Below are 7,134 nucleotides of genomic sequence, written 5' to 3' on the forward strand. Positions count from 1 at the left end.
TTTTAATTCCTAATTATTCGAAGAAAAATTTCACCTATTACGATCACTCTTGCTTACTAATGTAGCTACAAATGTTTCATATTTCGGGTGACTTGAAGCCCGGAGCGAGTTCAAGATTACTAGAGTCGTTGATAAAGAAATGGTTAATAATGAAGTTGAAGCAACTATATATACCATGGGAAAATGTTATTATGTGATAAGACTGATCCGAGAATATTATATCCGCAATATGTCACATATGGATCCTATACATCTATTTCTTATCTCTCCTTTCTATTTTTTCTTTTGAACAATTTGCGCATTTTAGTATGTGATAAGACTAATTTGAGAATATTATATCCGCAATATGTCACAGACGGTTCATATACATCTATTTCTTATCTCTCTCCTCTCTATTTTTTCTTTTGAGCAATCCGCGCATCGCGCGGGTACGTATACTAGTAGAGGTATAAAACACAATCAAGGGCACTGCCTGCAACACGATTTTGTCTTCTTCTATATCTTTGTTTATTAAGAGATTTTAATGATTGAAAGTAGAAGTAAGATGGTGGTACTTTATTTTCAAAACTACGAACACAAATATTCAGTCAGTTTGCTCACTCTCTAGGTAATTGAGGAAGTGATGTAAAGGATTCATTATTTTCCTCCATTCTTATCGCTCTAAATACAATGATTTGATGCAGTAGGACATTCATCATTATTTGGAATTACACTTGGTATATCTACTGAAAGGTTGAAAAAAAAAAAGTTGCTTCAACGGGGCATTGTTGAGGGCCTTGCCAATGACTGCTTTCAATCATGTTGTCTGAGTTTTCAGAAATAAAATAACAAATCTATAAGTCTTTGTGAGGAACACTCTAATTTGTAGGTGGAGGTGAATCTATCAGTGCACAAACTTTCCTAAGTAATTTATTGAAAGCTAACCCTTGGCTGAACTTGAGTTAAATGTAATTAGAGAATAGTGTGTGCTTTGTCTAGGCATTATGCTTTGCTTACATTTGAGAATTTAGATCCTTAGTGGCTTTCAAGCCTAGATTTGAGTGAATAAATTTTGTCATTACACCAACAGAAGTAATTTGGCTTGCCATTAATACTTGAATACCAAAACACAGCCACGTACCATTAAAAGATTCATTCTCTTCGAGACTAATGTATGTTCACCTTCTTTTAAATCCAGAAAAGTCTCTTGCAAATTCTCAGAAGATCTGCAACAACAATGTTAAAAAGAAGCGAACAGGAATGTTAAAAAGTACCAACTATAATATATAAATTTTAATGAAAAAAAAATTGATCTGAAATCTTAACTTGTAACATTAAGAACCAATTCTATAATAAATCGATGAGGAAAAAGGGGAGGAAGGTATAAAAGAGAGATAGCGGATAGGGATAAGAAAAGTCGTCGAACAGTCGGCACTTACCATGGAAACTAACGGAAATTTGTCATCCACAGTCGCCTTTGTTGTCCTTTCCACTTTTAACTTAAGACGCCAGCATAGATGCCCACTTTAAGATGCTCTTTAACATGGATAAAATTTCTATTTTGACCAATATAGCTGCCAAACAGACTTAACAACACACATAAGAATAATTTTCACTGATACGGTTAGAAATGTAACCAAAAAATAATTATGCAACTCAAATTACTTTTTAATCTCTTTTTTTCTTTTTACCGAAAAACTCTTCACTCTCCTCTAGGAAAATTGAAGTCCTCGTTGAGGAGTATACCATAGTTTAGTAAACATCAACTAAATCAGTTGGATGTGACCTTATTTTCTAGATTTTGTAAGGGAGGTTCTAACCAGTAAGATTGCTTATTAAAGTATATAGAGGAATTTCTATTCAACTATCTTAGCATACGATGGGCCAACCTTAAAGTTTCACAAAGCTCTTAATTCTTAAAGCCTCATAACTTTATCTATTGGCTCTAAACTGGCTTTAAGTGACTGCTTTTAGGTATGGTGGGCTTTTAGAGTGATAATATTGTGATCTTTAACTTGGCTAACATGCTGCAACTTCTAGTTTGAGGTGTTCTCTAAAGATTAAGTCTTTAGTTGTCCAAACATGATTTCTTTCTCTGTTGCTTTTGCAATTGGAATGCTAATTTTTTAAATCTTTACAGGTCAAAGTTGACAAAGAATTTGCCTAAATTACATCAGATGACAAAAAGTTCCCTAAATTATCACCAGATAACGACACAAACCATTGTACAAAAAGAGAGTCAATTTGGAAGAGATATAATTATAGTAGTTTAAAACTCCCGATATATATCTCCTTATAGTTTGTTGTCAGTAAAATTTCATTATCTAAGGTTTTTTGTTAACACAAAGGTATTAGACAGCGATATTACAATCGAAATGTACATGGAAGCAACTGAGAATTATTTCAAACGCCATTCTTTAACATAATGATATATTGCTTACTGATGTGAAAGTCATAGCACTCGTGCGTGAAAAAGGAAAAGAAACAAAAACTTATTTTAGGCATATAATCAAACACCTTAGTTACATATAGTAGAACCTACACCAATGTACAAAGAATTTTCAAAAGAGGCGTTTAATCAAATAATCAAGTTCCTCAAAATTAACAAAGAAACACGACAAAAACACCCAAAAAAAAAAAAAAAACAATACGTGTCATCCATCAAACAATACAAAATGGTACACTTACTCATTGAGAAGAAAAGAAGAAAAAAGAGACAAATCCGAGAACTTCAGAAGTGGAATGAAGACTGTCAAAACCCTTAATGTCTAAGAAATATAGAATCAAAGGTTTTAATCGCAGTCATATCACTAAGAAGTAATTCCCAAAGAGGAATTAAGGATTTGGTTTATAAAACAACAATTTTTTTTGAAAATAGGGTTCTATATATAAATACATATATACAAAGACACAATAGAGGGCGAAGTCTTACCGATCAAATCAGAAATACCTTCATCTAGCAGTTTTTGTCTTTTTCTATTCACTACTGCTTCACCACTTCAATAGAGAGAAATAGAGAGAAGCTTTGACGATTGAAACTGAAAGTTAATTACTGGGTTTGGGACGTGGGAAGTTATTGCAGGTTTGGAAATTTTTTATTTTTCCTCCTTGCATTTTTTTTTTTTTTGGCCCTTGCAGTCTTCAAATTTTTTATTTGGGCAAAGGGTCAAAAATACCTCTCTACTTTAAAAAAAGGGCTAAAAATATCCTCCAAACTTTTAAGCCAAAAATACCCTCACATCATCAAAGTTTTCACATATACCCTCGTCGTTACGGAAATTCCCAAATCCGCGAAGATAATCCGGTTTCATTTTTTAAACTCACTCCATTATTTAAATCCCACCCAACTATATAAAAACCTACTATCCTACGATCACATTTTTTTCACCCTGGCCTACATGTTTAAAGGGGATTGTAGGATCGTAGGTTTTTATTTAGTTGGGTCGGGTTTCAATAATGGAGCCAGTTCAAAAAATGAAACCAAATCATCTTCACGGATTTGGGAATTTTCATTAAGACAGGGGTATATGTGAAAACTTTGATGACGCGACGGGTATTTTTGACCTAAAATTAGTTTGGAGGATATTTTTAGCCCTTTTCCTAAAGTAGAGGGATATTTTTGACCCTTTTCCCTTTTTATTTTGCTGACTAATTTATTTCTTCCAGTTTTTTTTAACTATGACAGTTTTTTATTTTTTTATTTTGTAATTATAAATTCAGTTTTTTGTGGTGATGTTACTTGTTATCCTACTATTCTTTTGCCTCTCCTATTCTATATAGATAGATTACAGAACTCATTAATGGAGTTCTGATTATCTTCATGTTATTAGAGCTGTAGAACAAATATACATTCTGTTTTCGATTTGATTTCAAATCCCTAAAATCTAAATTCCGCTAAAGATTAGGGTTCATCTGGAAATTTTGAAAAATTTATTCAAGATCTGTAAATTAACAATTCTTGTCAAAAATTTCTGTCTAATTCAATGGCAACCAATGGTATTCGACTCGATCCAAACAAAAATGTCAATGTGAACAATACGAATGGCAATGACAAACTGCTCCATCAACTGCTGGTTCTGGCAGCCAAATAGTTCTAGGTTCAAATAAAACGATTGATCATAATCATCCCCTCTATCTGCATAATTCAAATGTAAGTGGTATTTCCCTCATTTCTTTCCAATTAACTGCAGTGAGATTATGCTTTGTGGGTTAGATCTATGAGACTAGCTCTAATAGGAAGAGACAAGTTTGGTTTAGTAGATGGTTCTTGCAAGAAAGAAAAATTTAGAGAGGAATTTTGAGATCAATGGGATAGAGTAAAGGCAATAGTACTTTCTTGGATGATGAATTCTGTTGCTAGAAATTTGCTAAGTGGGGTGATGTATGCTGTAAATGTCATGCCCCGAACTATGGCCTGGGCATAACACGGCACTCGGTGCCTGACAACATGTGACCGAGCAAACCAACTGGCTGGCTGAATCAACATGAGGTATACACTGATGCAGAATATAACATATAAATAAACTGAGATACTGAAATGTCCAACTAATAAATCAAAAATGCAGAATAAGTGTGAAGGATAAGAATGTAGCCAAACACGGCTAACACAATAGCCTGCTAAATACTGACTGTCTGCAACTCCAGTCTATAAAGCCTCTAAAGAAAAATGAAGTACTGACTGTTTACCGAGGCAAGGCCCCCGACATACCTGACTATCTAAAATGCTAAAAAAAGCCTATAAATAAGATAACACCCCCAAAACAACTAGGGCTAACCAAGCACCTCATATGAGAATCCTAGCAAGCAGATCCGTCGTCCTGTAAATCATTACCTACATCGTGAAATGCAGGCCCCAGCCAAAAAAGACGTCAGTACACTTGAATTGTACTGGTATGTAAAACTAACTGAAAGAATAAATAGTTGTGGGGTGCTCGAGAAAGGGCAGCCCAAATTAGTAAACAGTTAATACACTGAAATTAAAACTGCACATACTGATAACTGAACTGAACAAGAGAAGTAAAGTAATAGGCACTCCCTGTTCTGAATATAAAATCACCTGTTTTAACTGAGTTAATCATATGTGGGGCCTCGGCCCAATATAAGTGCACAAATCAGAGGCCTTGGCCAAGTAAGTGTGTCAGTCTATGGCCTCGGCCAAGTATACGTATACATAAGACTGTGCCCTCAGGCAGAGATACATATGTTCAATATTCAACAATTTGTATTAAGGAACTGAGAATCATATTGTGATGCAGAACACTGGAATACTGAACATCACTATACTAAGACATGTATTCATGGACTAATTATGGAGTTTAAAGCAACAACTGTTCACAAGCATACTGAGTTTTTATGACTGAGACTCATGGGATATCAAACACGAGTCTATACTGATTATGTACTGAGTTCACGATATTCGGAATGGTAATCATGAACGAATTATGAAACTATATTCTCAAAGGATAGAAGTTCTGAATTTTTCATGAACTAGGACAAAATCTCAATTTCTAATGTAATTTGTAGTAATCCTTAAGAACGAGGCATGGGGAAGATCAATAACATTCCCACACGTAGAGAGTTAGCCTTACATACCTTAATCGCTCCTAAAATCAAAGAAAATCAAATCTTTGGAGGCAAAACCCAAAAAACCTTAACTTGAACCTTTGAGAAGGATTTTCTTGAAAACCCTAGGTTGGTAACATAGGATTTCATTTAGAATTCATGTATAATCATTAAAATTCACTTAGGAGTACATGGGAGGGACTCACCTTAATGTATGAAGATGAGGAGAAGAGAGAATGGTCGTTCTAGGGCTTGGAGATGTGAAGACTGAAGTGAAAAAGTCAAACAACGAAGTTTTAAAGTTGCTGTCGGGCCTATTTTACGCCAGTTAAGGCGCATTTTAAGGCCCGTAAATCAAATTTATGGCCCAAAAAGTCTACCATAAATCAGTAACAGTGTCTGTGATTTTTGGGCAGAATTTACGGCTAGATTTATGGCCCGTAAAACATTTGACGGCCCATAAATTCTATTGTAAGTCGGCAGAATACTGGTTTAATAAAACGTAGATAAATTTTTGTATAGATGTCCATTTGAACTCATATATCGTTGGAAAGGTATTTCAAAGGACTACAACTTTCATGTTATATGTTTTCTCAAATTCTGAACGAATTTTCACTAAATCAGTCTAGAATATAGACCTATCGAAAACGTAGTCGATTCTATCGAATATTATGCACCTCACTATCCGTCTTGATTCCAAAACAACTATTTCCACCCAAAATCATCTCGATGGGACTTCACATATCTAATGTCACATTAACTCCATTTAACACATTCACACCTAATCTAAATTTACGGAGTGTTACTTTATCTCCCCCTTGGGATCATTTTTCCTGGTTGTAACTACGGCTAACTCTGGATCATAAACATGACTGATGGTAACATGTGGAAACTAAACTAAAATGAACACATGAATGCTGAACAGAAGGACTACTGAACTGACTGAATACTGGAAACATGAAGATTATAACACGAGGTCTGAATGTAAAGGTTAGTACCTTCAACGTTTTCTGCTTGCTCTTCAAATAGGTGCGGATACTTGGACTTCATGTCCTCTTCAGCTTCCCACGTAGCCTCTTCAACTTTCTGATTTCTCCAAAGCACCTTTACTGAAGCAATTTCCTTACTTATCAACTTGCGTAGTTGACGATCAAGGATAGTGTAATAGCCAAGAATTCGGGTTAGGTGTGAAAGTGTAAAACTAGTAATAAGATGATATTTTAGCTATATTAATCCATTTGAGATGAATTTGGGGTGATAAACAGTCATTTTGAAGTCAACCCAAATAGTGAAGTTCGTAAGAGCGTCTGAATTTCGGTAGGTCTGACTTCTAAGCTATTTTTGTGAAAATAAGTTCAGAATTTGGGAAAACTTTATCAATCAAATTTGTAGTTCCTTGAAATACCTTTCGAACGGTATGTTGCCCAGCTCCAACAGAGCTCTGTGCTAGGAGCTATGCCTATTTTACTAAGCATCATATGTGCAGTGCGAAAATTAGGCTTGCGCAGCGCCTTGGGCGGCACCCCAGGACAAATGTTCAGGAAACTCAAAATTTTGATGCCGTCGAAATGGATACACTGTGTGCACCACCCT

The 7,134-nt window shown here is 35.0% G+C and overlaps 1 long non-coding RNA gene across 1 annotated transcript; it reads right to left on the reverse strand.

Annotated features, from left to right (window-relative positions):
- Window positions 1-941: 941 nt before the first annotated feature.
- On the reverse strand, window positions 942-3,129 carry LOC132050944 (uncharacterized). The gene is made up of 2 exons (XR_009413533.1): window positions 2,912-3,129; window positions 942-1,205 (listed from the first exon to the last, which is right to left on the reverse strand). It is a non-coding gene; the product is annotated as an uncharacterized LOC132050944 (long non-coding RNA).
- Between the last annotated feature and the right edge of the window lie 4,005 nt (window positions 3,130-7,134).

Source organism: Lycium ferocissimum, chromosome 3 (genome assembly GCF_029784015.1).
Source record: "Lycium ferocissimum isolate CSIRO_LF1 chromosome 3, AGI_CSIRO_Lferr_CH_V1, whole genome shotgun sequence".
Classification (NCBI taxonomy): Eukaryota; Viridiplantae; Streptophyta; class Magnoliopsida; order Solanales; family Solanaceae; genus Lycium; species Lycium ferocissimum.